Source organism: Acinonyx jubatus, chromosome E1, assembly GCF_027475565.1.
Source record: "Acinonyx jubatus isolate Ajub_Pintada_27869175 chromosome E1, VMU_Ajub_asm_v1.0, whole genome shotgun sequence".
Lineage (NCBI taxonomy): Eukaryota > Metazoa > Chordata > Mammalia > Carnivora > Felidae > Acinonyx > Acinonyx jubatus.
In genome coordinates, this window is record NC_069397.1 from 20,629 (window position 1) to 38,972 (window position 18,344).

At 43.5% G+C, this 18,344-nt stretch overlaps 1 long non-coding RNA gene across 2 annotated transcripts; it reads right to left on the bottom strand.

The window, feature by feature from the left end:
• Positions 1-471: 471 nt before the first annotated feature.
• On the bottom strand, positions 472-16,841 carry LOC128313369 (uncharacterized). 2 transcript variants are annotated; one of them, XR_008293970.1, is made up of 7 exons: positions 16,082-16,841; positions 15,939-15,974; positions 14,544-15,865; positions 13,051-14,364; positions 12,572-12,913; positions 12,078-12,148; positions 472-10,586 (listed from the first exon to the last, which is right to left on the bottom strand). It is a non-coding gene; the product is annotated as an uncharacterized LOC128313369 (long non-coding RNA). The 2 variants fall into 2 exon arrangements; XR_008293969.1 differs by having other exon boundaries at positions 14,544-16,841.
• Between the last annotated feature and the right edge of the window lie 1,503 nt (positions 16,842-18,344).

Sequence of the window (18,344 nt, forward strand, 5' to 3'; positions counted from 1 at the left end):
TGGTTCTAGCTCCGTGAAGAATGCTGGTGTTATTTTGATAGGAATTGCATTGAATGTGACCATTGCTTTGGGTAGTATTGACATTTTAACAATATTAGTTCTTCTAATCCATGAGCATGGGGTTTTTTTTTCATTTCTTTGTGTCTTCTTCAACTTCTTTTATAGACGTTGTATGGTTTGTTCTTTTAATATTTTTTTTAATGTTGATTTATTTTTGAGAGAGAGAGTGAGCGAGCAAGCAAGAGTGCATGAGCAGGGGAGGGGCAGAGAGAGAGAGGGAGACACAGACGCTAAGGTAGGCTCCAGACTCCAAGCTGTCAGCACAGAGCCCATCGTGGGACTCCATCCCACAAATGCAGGATCATTTCCTGAACCGAAGTCAGCACTTAACCGACAGAGCCACCCAGGCACCCCTCTATTGTTTTAAGTGTACTGATCTTTTACCTCTATCGTTAGATTTATCCCTGGGTATTTTATGGTTTTCAGTGCAGTTTAAATGAGATCAATTCCTTGATTTCTCTTTCTTCTGATTCATTATTGGTGTATAAAAATGCAATCAATTTCTGTATATTGATTTTACATTCTGAGACTTTCCTGAATTGCTGTATCAGTCCTAGAAGTTTTTTGGTGGAGTCTTTTGGATTTTCCACGGAGAGTATCATGTCTGTGAGCAGGGAAAGTTTGACTCCTCCTTGCCAACTTGGACACCTTGTATTTCTTTTTTTTTTTTTTTTTTTTTTGTATGATTGCTGAGGCTAGGACTTCCAACAGAATGGTGAATAACAGTGCTGAGAGTGGACATCCCTGTCGTTTTCCTGACCTTAGGGGGAAAGTTTTCAGTTTTTCACCATTGAAGATATTAGCTGTGGAAGATGATATTAGCTGTTTCATATCTGGACATTCTCATGTTGAGGCATGATACTCCTATCCCTCCTTTCATGAGGTTTTTTTTTTTTTTTTCCATCAAGAAAGGATGGTGCTGCATTTTGTCAAACGTTTTTCTGTATCTATTGAGAGGAACCTGTGGTTGTTATCCTTTCTTTTATCAATGTGATGTATCACATCAGTTGATTTGCAGATATTGAATCGGTTGTGCATCCCAGGAATAAATTCCACCTCATTGTGCTGAATAATTCTTTTTTATGTATTGTTGGATCTGGTTTGCTACTCTTTGTTGAGAATTTTTGCATCCAGGGTCATCAGGGAAATTGATCTGTAGTTTTCCTTTTTAGTGGGGTTTTGTCCAGTTTGGACTCAGGGCCATACTGGCCTCATAGAATGAGTTTGGAAGTGTTCCTTTCATTTCTCTGGCCATGATCTTATCTTGTTCTTTCATTTGGGATGCCTTCCTCTTGTCTTGGCATTTTAGCTGAGTATTTGTCTTCTCTGTGTTACCAAAGCTCATTATGTTACCTGCCTGTGAGATGAATTGCTTTATGAAGAGGAGATCATCTAGTGTCCAGGGCCTGGCACATCAGGGATTGTCTTTGGTGTGTGTTGCATGCACTGTTTTGTGCTCTGGCCACACTATCCTTCAGGCCAGTTGTATGGGCAATGTATGGTCCTTTGCCAGAATGTGGTGAGACTTGTCTAGGTCTGCTCTGATCTGCTTGTTAATGAGACTTGAAACGACTGCCACTCGAAGTGAAGTCCTGCATAACTGTCTGGTCAAGAGAGGTGGTGTGGTCATGGGCTTCCACTGGTCTTCTGGGGAATGGGCCAGCTCCATTGGGACTGAGGCAAGCTTGAATGACCTAGAAGGCCAGTCTCTCCAGAGCACAGGAAGGTGGGGTTGGTGTAAGCACCTTGGGCAGCCAGTGTGGGAATTGCTTTGTTTCCAGCAGATGGCTCTGTGTTTATGCCAGAGGGGAGGGGGAGCGGGGGCAGAGCAGGGAAATGGCACCACGCAGCTCCTCTGTCCTAGCTCTTTGTCCCCTCATTGTGAACACTGCTTCTCAGGGATGCTCTCCACGATGAGTACATAATCTCCCCACTGTGTGCAACAGGCGTTGTACAGATCACTGTTTCCATGCCATCTGCCTGCAAGTTGTTTGCTGCCTTCTCTTCAGGAGTAGGCCAGTGCCCTCGGGGCTGTATCCCAGCAAGCCTGCTAACCTTTAAAACCTCACAATCTCGGGGTGCCTAGATGGCTTGGTTAAGTGTCTGACTCTTGATCCTGGATCAGATTATGACCTCATGGTTGTGGGATTCTCTCTTTCCCTCTCGTCCTGCCCCTCCCTTGCATGTACTCTCTTTTCTCTCGCTCTAAAAATAAATAAACTTTAAAAAAACTTAGTGGCATGGAATACCTTATTTAGGCAAGACTGCCTCTGAGGGGAATGGCAGGGATCTATCAGTTAAATTTCCAGCACTGACTACGAAATTCTTTGCTGACTGGTTAAAGGTTACTTTCCTGCAGGAATGAAATTAGGTTTAGTGACATGGGGTCTTAACATAAGTAACGTTGGGCCTGTGATTTTTCTTAACATTCCAAACCCAAATTTTTACACATACATTTTTTTATTAAATGTATAGCCCTAAATAATATTTTAGCCATCTACTGCCGGCCCAGTGATCAGGTCCTGTGAAACTGTGGCCATGTCCCAATCATAGGTGAAGATCAACTCTGTGGCTCTAAGTCTTTGTGGTTCTAAGATACATTGATCTATGTTACTAAGATCTTCATTAGTCTAGGTTACCGCTGGTCTTTTGAAGTCTTTGACCCAGGGACCCGCAGCCAGGTTGCTGAGCCATCACTTAGGCACAGGAACACCCTTTCCAAGTCACTTCTTCCTAAAGCATTGTCTTTCCCTCTTGTAATTCTGGGTCTTACCCTTTGGCAGTCACATATCCTCATGCAAACATGTCATAATGGAGCAGAGAAAGCTGCTTGCCTGTGACTCCCCACTCATGGTCACATCTCTTCCTTCAGAAACCCCTTGAACTCCCTATCATTATTCAAGTCTTTGAATATCTCTTTGATTTGGAAATATATGATTTTCTTGTATTCCTGCCAAAAATATGCGTGAAAATATTAAAGCAAGGATTCTTTACAATAAATGAGCCAGTCACAATGATTCATCTGGCCATGTGTATATTTTTATTTTTGACAATGTTCAGGCATGATGTGAGTACATCCTGTAAAATTTGAGTATCATTCATTATCTAGGATAACCACCTTTATGGAAAGCCATTCAATGACATGTTCGTTCAAGATCAGAAAAACACTTAATTTACATACCACATAATACAGTGGTATATACATACGTTATCTTAAAATATGTGAAGTAGATGTTTCTATGAAGTGTTTATCATGCATTCAGTTTTCTGTACCATGAATGCTATTATTTAAATTAAACAATAGTAAGAACAACAAGAATAGGTACATGGCCATCACTAGTAACTAATACTAGAACTAGTTATATAATATTATGTATTGAAAAATAAAACCATGATTACTAATGTTTTCATTCATGATGGGCTTCTAGTTACCAATAAAAAATTGGGAAGATAGTACTGAGTCTCCACATACATCAGACTGTTTTCTATTGATGTCATATGAGTTGGTACATTATCACAATCAATATCCCAAAGAGATATGGTAGTATTAACTAAAATTTATATGTTTATTCAGATTTCTTTGGTTTTAACCTCTCCTGTTCCAGACTCATCCCAGCTGGCGTATTACATTTAGTCATCCTGTCTCCTTAGGCTCCACCTGGTCACAACCAATTTTAGATTTTCCATACTTTTCATAATCTGCAAAGTTTTGAGGGTACATTTGTAGAATGTATTTTGCAGAATGATCCTTGGTTGGGATATGTCTAACACTTGTTCATATGCTTAGGCCAGAGTTCATGTGTCTTGGAGCAGAAGATCCAGAGGTATAATGCCATCCATAATTATCACTTCACATAAAGAATGTTTACTCTGAAGATTGGGGTCTTTTGTGGTTCCATACAAATTTTAGGACTGTTCTAGTTCTGTGAAAACTGCTGTTGGTATTTTGATGCAGATTGCATTAATTGTGTCAATTGCTTTGGGAAGTATAGACAATTTCACTACATTTGTACTTCTGATCCATGAGTATGGAATGTCCTTCCATTTCTTTGTGTCATCTTGAATTTCTTTCATCACTGTTTTACAGTTTTCAGAGTATAGGTCACTCACCACTTTGGTTACATTCACTCATAGATATCTTATTATTTGGTGTGCAACTGTAAATGGAACTCTTTTCTTAATTTCTCTTTCTACTGCTTCATGATTGTTGTCTAGAAATGCAACAGATTTCTGTACAATGATTGTGTATCCTGTGATATTGCTGAATATATTTATCAGTTCTAGCAGTTATTCGGTGGACTCTTTAGGGTTTTCTATATATAGTGTCATGTAATCTGCAAAGTGTGAAAGTTTCACTTCTTCCAGATTTGTATGTTTTTTTTGTGTGATTGCTGTGGCTTGGACTTCCAGTACTATGTTTATGAAACGTGGTGAGAGTAAACATCCTTGTCTTCTTCCTGACCTTATAGGAAAAGCTCTCAGATTTTCCCTGCTAAGGACGATGTTAACTGTGGGGTTTTCATAGATAACTTTTATTACATTGCTGTATGTTCCCTGTAAACCTACTTTAGGGGGTTATAATCATGAATGGATGTTGTACTTTGTCAAATGCTTTTTTCTGCATGTATTGATATGACCGTATTTTTTTTTGAAACATTTATTCATTTTTGAAAGACAGAGACAGAATGTGAGTGGGGTAGAGGCAGAGAGAGAGGGAGACACAGAATTTGAAGCAGGCTCCAGGCTCTGAGCTGTCAGCAGAGAGCCCAACACAGGGCTTGAATCATGAACCATATGGTCATGACTTGAACCAATGTCGGACGCTTCAAGGAATGAGCCACCCAGGAGCCCTGATCATATGGTTCTTATCCTTTCTCCCAGTGATGTAATGCATCACAGTGATTGATTTGCAAATATGGAACCACCTTGCAGCTTGGGAACAAAGCCACTTAATTGTGGTGAATGATTTTTTAAAGGTATTTTTGAATTTGGTTGGTAGTATTTGAGAATTTTTGCATCCATGTTCATCAAGGGTATTGGCCTGGAGTTCTCTTTTCTAGTGAACTCTTTATCAGGTTTTGGTATCAGGGTAATGCTGGCCTCATAGCATGAATTTGGAAGTTTTCCATCCTTTTTTATATTTTGGAATAGCTTAAGATGAGGTCTTAACCATGTTTTAACTGTTTGGTGGAATTCACCTGTGAAGTCACCTGCTCCTCTACTTTTGATTGTTGAGAGTTTTTTTGATTACTGACTCAATTTGTTTGCTGGCTATTGTTTATGTTTTCTATTTCTTTCTGTTTCAGTTTATGTAACTTATATGTTCTAGGAATTTATCTGTTTCTTGTAAATTGTCCAAATTTTTGACTTACAAGTTTTCATAATATTATGATTTTTTGTATTTCTGAGGTGTTGGCTGTGATTTCTCCTCTCTCATTTGTGATTTTACTTTTTTTTTAATTTTTTTAACGTTTATTTATTTTTGAGACAGAGAGAGACAGAGCATGAATGGGGGAGGGTCAGAGAGAGAAGGAGAAACAGAATCTGAAACAGGCTCCAGGCTCTGAGCTGTCAGCACAGAGCCCAACACGGGGCTTGAACTCACAGGGTGTGAGATTATGACCTGAGCCCAAGTCGGAGGCTCAACCGACTGAGCCACCCAGGTGCCCCTCTCATTTGTGATTTTCTTTGAGTCCTCTTTTTTTCCCCTCTGATACATGTATTGCTACCCCGGCTTTCTTTTGACCTTCATTTGTGTGATGTTTCTTGACATCCTCTCATTTTCAATCTGTAGGTGTCTTGAGGTCTAAAATGGGTCACTTGCAGACAGCATATAAATCTGTTTTTTCATCCATTTTTACACTCTATGTCTTTTTATTGGAGCATTCATTCCATTTACATTCAAATTAATTATTGAATGTATTGCCATTTTATTACCTGTTTTGTTGTGGTTTCTAATGATTTTCTGAACCCTTTCTTGTCTTTCTCTTTCATGTTTTGTTGATTTACTTTAGTGATTTGATTTCTTTCTCCTTATTCTTTGCATATTTATGAGTGGTTTTTGATGTACGGTGACCATTAGGTTTTTACATAATTTCTTTGCTTTTAGCTGTTTGTATTAAATTGATGGTCATTTACCTCTGAACTCATTATTTTCTCCTCCCTGTGTTTTGGTACATATAATTATATTTTATATCCATTTTTGTGAGTTCCTCAACTGATGTTTTACAGAAATATTCATTTTTACTGGATTTGTGTTTCCTCTCTACTGTCACTTTCGGTCTCTTCTTTCCACTCAGAGTCCCTCTTAATATTTCTTGCAGGACTGGTTTAGTGATACAAACTCCTTTAGTTTTTGTTTGGGAAACTCTGTCTCCTTCTATTCTGAATGATAGCCTTGCTGGATAGAATATTCTTGGCTGCTGATTTTTCCATTCAGCACTTTGAACATGTCATGTCACTTCCTTCTGACTTGCCAAGATTCTGTTGACAAATCGTAGCTGTCCTTTGGTGGCTGGGAGCTATGCACCAGGGCAACCAGGGGCTCAAGGCTGTGCACAGAGTACGTCAGTGGCTGGGGGGTGGGGGGGACAGATGAGGGTAGCTGGGGGCGCACAGCTGGGTGCGGTACAGATGGGCACAGTGTGCAGTGGCAGCTTTGCCTGCAGCTGGCCAGACAAGGTGCCCATGCGGTTTTAACAGTTTGCCCTGAGGCCAGCAGGCTTGGAGTGGGTGAGTCCCCCAGAGAACTCTTGGGACTGGCACACAGCTAGCATGTAGGGTAGCAAGCGTCTTTGTAGGTCCACTCCCTGGTAAGTGCCTCTGTGCTTAATCTGGGTGGGGCGGGGGGGGAGGGAATGGTCCCTGTGAGCTCCCTCATTGTTGGAAAATTACCGCCACCACTCAGAAGTCAGCATGAACAGATCTGCCTCCTGTTGCCTTGGCACTGTGTAAAATGCCATGTTTACATTGCCTCTCTACACAGGCAGGGACCTGTAGGTTACCATTCAGCCTTCTGGATCACCCAGTGCTGGGTCAGCTGACCTCCAAAGCTCCAGGATCCAAACCCAAGGGAATTCAGCCCCCCTGGGTTTCAAAGCCAAAGGTTCTGGGGATTAGTCTTCCCTGTGTGAGCTCCCTGGTGTGAGGGCTCACTTTCTCTGCCCTCTCTGCAGGCAGCCGCCCTCCACCTTTCTGACCTTTCTAACCTTTCAGGTACAGCTTCTATCTATTTAGTTGTGGAGTTCTGCCACTCTTTGGATCGCTCTGTGGTTATGGACTTGGATGTGGATGTTATGTAGTTGAAAACATGGGACAGGGTGAGCTCAGGGTCCTCTTACTCTAATGTTATTAATTTTTTTAAATGTCTTCATCTTTCGGGTTGTTGAGACATGGTCAGACTCCCATCACGCACGCACTTCAGGATTAGAAAGGAACTTTCCCACATTTGCTTCTGTATTTTATGTTTTGAAACTCTCTTTAATGAAGTATAATTTACATATAACAAATAGCCTTCAAGTTAAAGGGTATAATTTGATGAGACTTGCTCTCATGGGTACAGCACCATGAAGTCATATGGTTTCTCTCTAAACCTTAAATCCTGATCCCTTTGTGTCTAGTGCTAATGTTGCTTTTGAAGTAAGGACTACATTTTTTTTTTTTTATGTTTTCAGATATTGCCCAGGTGTCTGAATGACTGCACTGGGGTACCTAACTTCTTTTCTGATAGACTATATTCCTGTAAGTATTGCAGTCAGTGTACCTTTGGACTTTATCCAAAGGTGTGTGTATCTTTCAGTCTGTTCACTTAATTTTCTTTCAGTACTTTAATGTTGAGGGATTCATAATTGGATTGATTTTCACTAAATGGTATGAGCTGCAGTTCCAACCATGACAGAAAGCATGGGCTTCCTGTGTTAGGTACTCAAGAGCAAGGCAGATATCCTGAGCACTTGAGCTGAGAATGTCACTCTTTTTGCCAGCCCTCTTCCCTACCCTTGGAGACAAGAGTCTCCTTTTGGTCACACAGAAATGTAGGTGAAGTCGGCAGAGAAAGGTCCCTTCTCTTCCCTTCCCTTTGTCTCTCAAACTCCCTGTCGCTACCTTCTGCCTGTCCCTTTCTCTGACTCAATCCCTCAGGTCCCCTGCTCCAATCCAGCCATGATCAGGGTGTCCTCCAGCTGCTGGCCTCTACCCTGTCCATCCCTCAGTGAGGAAACTGCAGGAGGATTATGTAGTTCACAGGTCTGATCCAGAAATCTCTGCTCCTCAGAGCCCTCCTACACGTGGTGCTGTCTGTGGAGACCTGGCATCCTGGGTTAGGGTCTGACTCCATTGTGGCCTCTTCACTGCTCTCCCACAGTCACTGCTGGTCCCTCATCCTTCCCCACCATTAGAACTCCACCATTTCCCAGGGACAGATACCTGTCTATCTGACCCCAAGGCACCAGGGAGTCAGTGAATATTTCTAAAATAAATGAGCATAAGCACCCCATCAGTCTAGATATAGGAAGTTCCCATCACCCTAGAAAACTCCCTCGGGCTCCCCTGCACAAAAGGTGATCTTCTATCCTCTATTTCTGCCAGTTTGTTACCTGTGTGTACAGGAACCCTACTGTGTGCACTCGATGGGGAGTGAGAGTAGATGGGTCTAGAAGCAAACGCCGACACAGAAAACGATGAAAGGTGGGTTAGGGGACAGTAGGAAGGACAAAGTGGAGGGGACAGGATGGGCAGGGAAAGCATTCAGGCAGATCTGACACCTTCTTAAAATGTATATACAAACACAACACCATAGTCTGTCACCGTGCACAGTCCTCTTCAAATTTCAAAAGAGTTGTCCTATAAGGCAAAGAGATTTTGGGTATTTCCCTCTGATCTTATGTCTTCCTACATGCATTCTGTCTTCTGTAGTTTATCTGTGGCTGTGAGCTCAGATGAACACTTTAGTGTGTGGCTGCATCTGTGAGATTATATGTAATGGAAAATGATTGTCTTCAGATCTGGATCTCTGAATGTACACAGGCTCATAATTATCTTTTCTTTCTTTGTCTGGCAGGGCCCGAATTTTAATAGAAAAACAAGGGACCTTACCTTATTGTTTAAAATTGTGATTCCCAATCCCTGGGCTGAGTTGTTAACAGTCTTAGTTTAATGAACTCCAGTGACCATCTTTTTTGGAGGACCTTTGTGTGGAGATATCTCAATTGAAACTGTGAGAAGGGTGAGTGGACACTTCCCAGAGATTTTGCAGATGCTTTATGTATATAATGTCTTCTTTTTAAAATGTTCTTAGAAACAAATATTACCCCTGTTTTCACAGAAAACACAGCTGAGGCTCTGTGTAGGTCCCACTGAGAACTGGTATTAGGGCTGAGACAGCAGGAACACAGGCAAAGCCTCAGGATATTGTGAGAGAAGTCTGAGGAGATGCAAAGCTGTAGTCAGGGTGATGACAGGGGTCCAGCGGGGGCAGCTTCTGGCCAACCCTGAATTGTAGGTTGACCCACTAAGTGGGCCTGAGTCTGACTCAGGCTGAAGGCCAATGCAGGCACTCAGCTGATCTAGATCCTGTCTCCACTTTTAGTCTCACTGAGGGATAGGAACTTGGGCATACAGCATTTTCATAACACCAAGTTAAATTCCCCATATCTCCAGGGCTTTTTTTCCCCCACAAATACCCAGACCCTTCAGGAAAATCCAGGGAGACAATCTTTTTAGATGATTACCTGCGTGCACTTTGGCAACACACTGACCTTTTGGAGATGAACACTGCATTGTGCACTGAGAGCGACCCCACATAGCAGCTCTGTGTGGACTTCACACTCCCTGCTCAGGCTGTGGCCAGGAATGACCTCCAACTGCATCTCACTAACCCCAACACCCTCCCCTCTGCACCTCCTCAAACTCTGCTTACTGTGCTCAACTTCCCTTCTATTCCTGTATGATTCAAGGTTCCCCCATTTTTGCACTGGATCCTTCACTGGTGTTTCCATTATGGTGATCACAAGGTCTGTGTCATTTAATGCATGTCCCTCTTTCACACAGGACACCTGATGCTCTAAAAGTTAGGAGTGCACCTCATTCTTTACAGAACCCAAAACATTGTGTCTCCAAAATATGCACCAGTGCTGCTGATACGTCTGCTTTTGTGTAAAAAATCCTCTTTCATTTGACAAGAGAAATGTATAGTTCACCGTATTACAGGGAAATGACACTGCCCATTGTATGCATGTCCTGAGAAACTTGAGATATGCTACAGTGTCCTCAGGCAGTTGGTAGTTGCATTGCCAAGACTCACAGCCATCTCTACATCATTCCCACAAAGTCAATCGTGAAGAAGATGAATATACTTTACCAGCCTCTCATCCAGTTCAGGTCATCTTAACAAATAGAGGAGGTGGAGGAGCTGGTGGTGGAGGGGGACGTGGCCTATAGCCCATGACTGGTGGTGAAGGGTGGTCCATGGGGAACAGCCTGCAAGGCAATCCTGGGAAAGGACCAGGCCCTGTTGAATACATAATAGCCTGCGGGAGAGAAATGAAAGGTATGTTCATAGGACAGAACAGAGCACCAACACCAGCAAAAAAGCAGAAACCCAAAGCAGCAGTGCTCATATCCTACTAGCTTCCCCACCACCAGGTTCCAAGAGGGCAGCATCGGCGCCAAAATCTCTACCCATACTTTGGGTTCCACTTACAGCTTTGGGGTGGGAAGAGGATGTGATTGGGGTAAACTAGTGTCTCCACGTGTCTGGAAATGTTGAAACAGCAAGGGCTCTTTTCATACAAGATTTATAGATTGAATACCAAACTAGCAAAGTAGCATATTCCAGATAGGAAGGCATCTCTGTCCAGGATCACCCTCCACCACAGAGGCTGCTTATGTGTATGTGAAGAACTACAGAATAAGAAGGAATGACAATGCCAGTGCCCACACATGGAATCAGCCCTCGTGGCTCAAAGCTCTGCCTCTAAGCCCCTGCCTATGCCCAAACTACTGTCCTGACAATGGGGTCTCCTCTCTGGAAGTGCTATCCATGGGCACAGAGACACATGGGGAGATGGGGATCCTGAGGGCCTGTAGAGGACCTGGGAAAGCATGCTCTTAGAGAAACAGGTAACCTATACATGTTAGTTGGGTTCATCTAATTTCTTTTAATTCAGAGGTACTTCTCAGCTTAAGTACAGTACATTTTGCAGGATAATTGTGTCCTCTGGAAAAATGAGGTGAAATTCTAAAAGACAAAATTAACACAAATGCACTTTGATGTCTGGTGTAAGTTTCCATGTTTTAGTGATACCTGTGACACAGGACACGAGAGAACGTGCTCATGTGAACACAAGTGAAGGACACTGTGGGGACTTGCCACACGGGTAATTTTGTATTTTTTCCTCTTCACAACTTAAGTTCCAGTACACGTTTTCTATGACAAATATGCCACCTCTTATAGTTCAGAGTATTTATACCCAGGGCACACCTGAAGGGATTCTGGACAGCATGTTTACCAAAATGCTAATGGGTATGAGATTTACTTTGTCTAAGACCATTCTAAATGACACATACAAAAATATAAGTTGGAGTGAAGGCAGTTCGCATTTTCAAGTTGTAAGGATACCCACAGATTTTCGTGACCAAGTTAAAACCCTCGATAGAAGGAAACAGGAGAGGAAGACACAGCAAGAGCAATGGTTCCACATTGAGGAGATCCACAGAGAATGAGCCAAAGTAGGAGACTTCCAAGTGGAGGGTGGTGTCATCCTCCTTGATTTATTCCAGGAACACACTGGAAAAGCCCTATGGTCCCCACCCTTAGACACGCTTCGCTGCTCAACTTACCACAAACAGATGCCAGCTGGGAAGCCCGTAGACTCGGCGGTAAAGGTTTTGCATTTGGGAAAAAAAAACAGCAGGCATAGCATACGACACACAAACCAGAGACAATGGCAGGAGAGTGTCTTGTACAGAAAGATGTGGATGTCCGTAAAGACAGAACTGAAAATGGCCACAGCGTTTACCTTGTGTTTCTCGGCAGTTTTGGCAGAGCCAGTGTCGATGTCACTCTTGGGTGTGACACCTGCTCCTGGACCTGCAAAAAGCCCTAGAATGGATGGAGGTTTATTCTGACTTGAGTAGACTGTTTGGAGACCAAAAACAAAACAAAAAACCCTCCCCTCATACTTCCGACAACTTAAACTCTTTGCCCCAGTCAGATCCCAAATTACATGCACAGGGTGTCCCACATGCCTCCGGTGATCCCCAAGAAGAACTTGAAGAACCATCCCTTATAACTCGATGAAGACTCCTAAAAGCCCTGATTCAGATGTATTCATCACTCAGCGAACAACTACAGATGGCTGGGGGCACAACTAGATGGACATACGTTACGTTGTGCCTCATGCCTCACAGATCCCAGCATGTGGACTGTGTACAGGGCATTTCTGCTGAAGCGCTATGTCTGATTTGCTGCATACGGCCCCATTCCTTCTCCACAAGAGACGCCTGTACCCACCCATGATGGGGGAAATGACAAAGATGAGATCCTGAGAAACTTGAGGAATGTGGTAATGGCAGCAGACATTCCCCTTGCATCACAATGGTCTGTGGTACCTCCTCTGCACCTTGGCCCAAGACCTAACAGCAACAAAAATAAGGTGAGTGTGTTTTACAAGTCAACTCCTAGTGCTCAGATCATCTTACCAAGTGTTGCAGGTGGAGGGGTTCCGGGTGGCTTCAGGGCCACTAAGGTTCAGGAGGTGGACGTGCCTAATAGTCCATGGGGGCGGGGCGTCTCCAGGGTAGGGCATGCAGAATCGTCCAGTTAAAGGAGGAGGTCCCCAGGATCCAGACTGCCCTGCAGAACAGAAGTCACAGCTACATCCATATGCCAGACAAGAGAACCAATACCCAAAGCAGCTGTAACCCAGAGAAGAATGTGTCAGCACCTGCCACCTTCTCTGCCACCAGGATCCAAGAGTGTAGCATCAGTACCTGAAAACTCTGTCCCTGCCACTGGATGCCACCACACATCACTGCCCATGTCTGCGGAAGTAAACTGGCAAGGGTCCTGTCCTAGAGGGTTAACAGAAATAATTACAGACTAATGAAGTTGGATTCTCCCGACATGCAGCCATCGATGTCCAGGTTCACCCTGCATCCCTCCTCTACAGCGACTCCAGATGCTCTGCTTTTGGTATATTAAGAACACAAAAAAATGAGTGGGAATACATGGCTCATATTCTGCTCATGGACTCACAGCCACTCCTGGCAAAACGCTCTGCAGCCGGACCCTCGCTGTGCCTCCTCTGCTCCTCTCCCTGAGAAAGGAGTCTTCCCTCTTGAAGTGTTGTCAAAGGCCTCTGAGACCTCTGGGGGGTGGAGGATGCCTGGAATCTTGCAGAGGAATGAGAGTCTTCTGTGAGGAACAAGTTACTTGTGGTGAAGGTCTACAAAGCTCAGATGTGTTCATCTTAATTCATAGGGAATTCTGACTTTAAGCATACTACAGGACACAGTAATTATGTGCAACAGAAAAAAAGAGGGAGAAATTCACATAACAGATTTCATGCAAGTGTTTTGGTATAAAACTCCTGTATGTGTCATGAGACTGTATCAGCTCTAACAGTGACTGGGGACACAACCAGAAACTGCTCATAGAAACACAACTGAAGGACACAGTGTTCAAACTAGTTTTACCTAAGGTATAGCTGGAAGGATTCCAGACAACTCATTTACCAACAAAGACGGGAAGGTGATGAGTGATGACACTGACTTTATCTAGGACCACTCTAAATGGCACAGGGCACAAAATATAAAGTTGGAGTCACGATGTTGTTTCTAACAGGTTCATCTCCTACCCAGAATCAAGAAAGGAGATTCACAGCAGCCACACTGTTCCCACAGAGGTGAGGTCTGGAAGGGGTCACCCAGGCCAGGAGACCTCTGTTTGGAGTGTGGAGTCATCCTCCTCTCATTATTTCCTGAAACTCACGGAAAAACCTTAAGGTACTCCGTCTCTGAGCACTTTTGGCTTCTAAACTTACCGCAGAAAGCTGACAGACTAAAAATTGAGAAGCCTGTGGGCTTCTGGGTTATGAGTGTGCGTTTGGAAAACAGACATATCACACAACACGCAAAACGAGACAAGGCCGGGAGAGCGTGCTGTACATGAAGATGAGAGTTTCCCAAAAGAGTTACAACTGAGAATGGCCCCGGCATTTACCTTGTCCTTGTCTGCATTCTTGGTACAGTCAGAGCTGCTCTAACTCACAGAGGTTTCAGCAGTTTCTGGATCTACCAAAGACCCTAGAAGGGACAGAGGTTTATTCTGCTTTTAGAGGAATTTGCAGAATGAAAACAATCCCTCATCTCCTTCCTCAAATATCTTAATCTTTTCCTTACACTCAGGTCCCTGACCAGAGGCAGAGGGTATCCCACATGCCTTGAGTGACCCCCAAGGATAAGGGGGAGAACCATCCCCTCACCTTGATAAAGACCTCATGGTGTCCTGGTCCATGTTGTTTCATAATTAATCAAATAACTATGGACAGGTCAGGCTCAACTAGCAATTTAGAATTCATCAGTAAAACAGAGGTTTCTCAGTATACATCATGGGAATCACCATTTCATTACAGATTAAGAATAAATATGAGCACGTTTGGGTGGCTCAATGCTAATGCTTGGGTTAAGCACACGACTCTTGATTTTGGCTCAGGTCATGATCTCACAGCTTGTGAATTCGAGCCCAGCATTGGGTTCCTCACTGACAGTGTGGATCCTGCTTGGGATTCTGTCTCTGCCTCTCACTCTATGCCTCCCAGACATACTATGTCTCTATCAAAATAAATAAACCTAAAAAAAAAAGAATAAAGTTGAGAATACTGGTTTGGTGTATATCCTCAATGAATCCTCAAGAAGGGTGCGTTTCCTCAGACTTCAGGCGAATTGTTCAATCTCTCAGCTTATCTACAAGCTGCCTTCCACATGAGAGCAGTTATTATATAACAAAAGACTAATTTTACACTATTGAGAAAAGGAGAACTATGAGAAGTTAGCAGTGAAGCTTCAGGGTTGCACTGATACCATCAGAGGGCTAAGCTAAGCTCTATGGAATTTGAATTGAGGGATGCAGGGCTACAGTTCCCAAAAACAAACAAAAATAAAGACCGTTAAAAATAGTGAATAAATGACCTTCTCCTCAAATAAACTAAAGTCTTCGCATTGAGTCCGGGTGGGAAGAAGGATGAGGCCCATGTCCTGTCATCCTTTCCAGGCTCTTCAGACAGGGGGATGCTAGAGGAGGTGGGAGGGTCACCGTCAGAGAAGGGGCATGAGCTCCACCAGTCACAGGGACAAGTGCCTCACTGTCTGCGGCACCAGAGGAGAACACCCTTCTGTCACCCCTTCAGACCACCTGCCATCCTTAGTGCTTGTGATTCTTTCCAGACCACACGATGATCACCCACAGGAACAGGCTGCACAGCAGAAATTAGACTGGGGCACATCACAACGTGCTTCTTACCTCTCTTTGGAGGGTTCTGCATCTCTGGTCTTGCAGCCATTGGTTTCTGCCTTGTGTATCCCTCAGGCAGCCTCTTTGCTTCCATCCCGTCCAGTCTTGGATACAGAAAAATATGGACTTCTGTAAGAGTTGCAACACCATGTCGTCTACTAGACAACTAACAGTGCAGGCGTCATCCCTGGAAACACCCATAAAAACGCAAGTCAAATGACCACACCTGTATTTCAAGTAAGCGACCTCCCTGCCCTGCTCCGCCATCTCCCTGTCCCAGATCTGAGTCTTGATCTGGGGGAGAAAAAACACATCCACCTTCAGTCGTGCCAGAGTGCGCACCAAAGAAAGAGGAGGAAACAAGAACCTAGTTGTCCTAAGCATTCTTCTCATGAACTGCGAGCTGAAAAAGCCAACAATGAAAAGCCCATGTTTAGGGATCCCACGGGCCACTACACTCACCCGCGTGAGGTGCTAAGGGTTCAGTATGTCAGGCAGAACTCAGGTTACCTAGTGTCTAAAGGTGAGCTCTGCCTGCTGCAGCTGTTCCCGTGTTTGTTCCATTTGTTGCCTGTGAGTTACAATTGCTCTCGTCAGATAAGAACCAATATTGGGTATGATTTTAAATAATCTGCCCACGTTCCCATCAACCTCATATCTGTCCCAATACAATTTATTCTTACACATGAAACACATTTCACATGATTATACATGTACAGTAGGATCAAAGCTATGGTTACGTCCTTTCCTTACTCATTATTCCAGGCTCATAGGGTTCAGCGTTCATAGAATTCCTTCCCATTTTCAATCTTTCCCTAACTCATCATGTGACAAGTGTCTTTTATCATAAAACTCTATTCTTCTTTAACTTGTATCCTCACCACGTTTCCCAGGGTTGCAAAGACAAGGGCCATGAAATGGCACTACCATGTTGATGGGTATGATTCATAGTACGACACACTGCTCTCCTATAGATTATGACAATTGACACCACCCCCGAGGAGTGTTGGCATGGACGAAGTTTCCATGTAGTCTGGCCATTGCTTGAGATCCGCAAATGTTTAGAAACTTGTTTTGTTCTTTCTAAAACTTACCTTCTTTATCTGTTAATACTCTATGCATATGTCCTCTGAAGTTTTGTTTATATTACTATGTTGAGTTTACACACTGTAAAAAGGTTAAAAACAAAAAAATGAACAGAGGCCTCATGAGCTTCTGGTAATTAGTAGCTGAACTCGTACTTGTTTATTTCTTCTGTAGCTATTTTCTTTTTTTTAATGTTTATTTATTTTTGAGACAGAGAAAGAGAGAGAGACAGCGGGCATGAGCAGGGGAGGGACAGAGAGAGAGGTAACAGAATCCAAAGCAGGCTCCAGGCTCTGAGCTGTCAGCACAGAGCCTCACATGGAGCTCAAACTCACGGACTGTGAAATTATGACCTGAGCTGAAGTTGGACGCATAAACGACTGAGCCACCCGGGCGCCCCTTCTGTAGCTATTTTCAAATTTTACCTGCAGCTGCCAGCTGATTCTTCTTTGCCGCCAGTTCACAGTGTCATTTTCAGCTTCCTAAGATAGGAAAGATATATACACAGTCAGGACCAAGGTCCAGGAGTTCCCCCTTTTTACCTCCCAGCACTCTTGAAGGCCTATGCAAATATCCCTTCCCCCACCTCTCCCATAAATGCACAGACTGACAACACAATCAGAGAAATGAACACCCCATTTAAGTTCAAGAAAATTCAACTTCTGTCTTCTGCCACGTCTCTGCTATCAGAACTTTCTAGTTCTCTGTTTCCTCTCCTTTATCATAAAGTCATCAAATAACATTGTACTTTATGCCTTCCCAGAGTTGGTCTTTTGTTTGAGATGGTGAAGACTCATTTCATCAGTGAGTGAAAAACCATGTCTGACCAACTTATTCCCATTAGGATGAAGCAGGGGATCATCACTAGTCTTACACCTCCATGGGGAGCCCTGATTCTCAGTCCAAAAGTTGTACCATGACACAGACAATCACCCTGAAAGACGACCTTCCAGGATATGGCTTCACCAACATTGCAGCTCACTCCCAGATATCACCAGAGTTCAGGACTGCAACCCCTGCCTCCACCTTCACCTACCCTGGTGGAGGAAAAGGCCAATCTTAGAGCGGCAACATCTCCTGAACAACATCATCTCCTGACGTACAACCTGATATGAACTGTCACAGTCTGGGTTTACTTCCAGGAAACAGATTTCAGATGGAAAACCCTCAACTTCATGAAGCCAAATCTACTTTAACAAGACTCATTCCATTGATAGTGAAGGCAGCAAAAGGAAATGCTTGGCAAAGCTGGTTTGCTGTGTTACCCTCAGACTATTTTGTTTGTGGTGTTGATTTAGAGGGTTTCAACTTGACACTTGATGTACTCAAGAATCACATGCAAAATTGAGTATCTCTTGGAAACTGACACAAAAGCACTAGACAGAGAAAGGCACATGCATTTCCTTCTGGCCTCTCAGGCAGTCCTTCAACAAATGCTTTCTGGAGTGGTTGTAATGTAGTGGCTCTGTTGTAAGGGGTTGAAGACAGAGAGGTGGTTCAGGGTGCTGTACCCACTCACAGAAAGAGCTTACAAATTAAAAAAACAAGATGCCAGTGAGACAGAGCAGGCCCTAACCCCAAAGCTGAGTCTCCAGGGAAGAGAAGGAGGAGTTCCCTTTCCAACATGAATGAGGGACTCTAAAGTCCCCAATCTCTTCCTGAGAACAAAAGGAAATACTGTACAAAG